Source organism: Aptenodytes forsteri, unplaced genomic scaffold, assembly GCF_000699145.1.
Source record: "Aptenodytes forsteri isolate BGI_AS27 unplaced genomic scaffold, ASM69914v1 Scaffold238, whole genome shotgun sequence".
Lineage (NCBI taxonomy): Eukaryota > Metazoa > Chordata > Aves > Sphenisciformes > Spheniscidae > Aptenodytes > Aptenodytes forsteri.
The window spans coordinates 603,397-605,087 of NW_008794584.1; positions in this window are offsets into that span (position 1 = coordinate 603,397).

Below are 1,691 nucleotides of genomic sequence, written 5' to 3' on the forward strand. Positions count from 1 at the left end.
CCCCATAACTGTGGATGCCTGAAAGAAGGAAGGGGGGGTCATAGACTCTTCTCCCATCCTATGTGCCTGGTTTGTTCCAAACTCGCAGACTTCCAGACGAAGTGCTCCTGAGACTCCTGGCTAGGCCATCCTGGTGGAACATGCTGGCTGAAACCCAGCTCCTAGGCTGCACATGGGGATATGGTGGGGCAGGCTGGACAGCCTTCAAGCACTCGGGATGCTACCGCCTCTTCCAGTAGCACCACCATCATGCTGGTTAGTCTCTGCCACTGTGAAGGGTACATGCCTTATTTTCCATGGGATTTCCCAGCCAGTGGCACTGGTTATATTCTCCCCCCCAAGACACATAAGACTATATCTATGCTTTTAACCAAAGCAGGTCCTTAACTGCTATGATCCAGGACCGTTCTCTTTTTAGTCTCCTTTATTTTCATGCACAGCATGAGGCAAAGGATTATTTTTAGTCTGGCTGTCCTGTGAGGTGGGAGGGAAGAAATCAGCCCAGCATCTTCAGTTTCCTTCAGCCTCACGCTCCCCAAGAGCTCTGCCTACAGCTGTTTGCCCATGCCCACCCTTCCCCAGCACGATAAACTGAAAGCAAGGAAAAGCAGCACCAGCCCACAGTTCCAGGACACAAGGAGCTCTGCAACAGGCCCTCAATTTCAGCTGGATGCTCAGCTTTCCCAGGCTGGGGCAGAGCAAAGCACAGTCCCCAAAAGCACCCTGCCTGCCTTGGACGGCACCGGGGCTGTCAGGCTCCCTCCCCCTGGCCAAGCACAGCTGTGGGCAGCTGCTGCCAGAGATGGAGGGAGGACGGAGCTGGGGCCTTGCCGGGCATGGCTTGGCAGCTGCTCTGGAGGGGAGCCAGCCCCCCGGCTGAAATGGAGGATGAAGCTGGCCTGCTGACTGTGTGGCACAGTGCTGCACAATGGCTGCCCACGCAGAGCTGGCTCAGCCACACCTGGGCCATGCAGGGGCCCTGGGACACCATCCTGGTCACCCGGTGGGCAGTGTGTGGGTGGCACTTGACCATGGAGCAAGCGCTTGGGAGCGGGATGGAGGCCGCGCAGTTAATGGTCACCCCCGCACACCGATGCTCCTGGTGCTGACACCAACGGCACAGGGCCCTGGGCACAAGCTACCTGAACTCCTGCTTTTTGGTGGAGGGAGCAGGCATCCTGCGCAGTCGTGCATCCCCAGGCCCAGAAGCATCCTGGCACGTTGAAGGAGGCAGTGAAGCCTAAGCCTGCCAGATACAGGTGCCTCTAAGGGGGAGAGATGAGAGGCTGGCGGGCACAGGGGAACTGGTGGATGTGGCACATCTGGAGTGCGCTGAACAGCTGGGGCCTCTCCCGCATTTCACCCCACAGCCTCGTCAAGCCTTTGGAGGAGCCGGCGACAGCCCAGGCCCCAGCTCAGCAGGCTGCCCCACCTGACGAGCAGGCCCTGGCGGTCCCCACGCCCGCCCTGGCGTCAGAGCAGGGCCACCCCACACGCTGCCGCCCGCCACGGCAAAGCGCAACCCACCGCGGGCTGCGTCCCCTTGGGGTGCCTGGGCACACGGACGCCCCCGGCCCTGCCTGTCCCAAGCCCCCTGCCCGCCGAGGGACGGCAACCCGCAGCCAGCCTGCACCGGCCGGGCCTGGCCGGGGCCCGGGGCGTCGGGAGGGGAGAAGGGGGCAGGCCCTGCC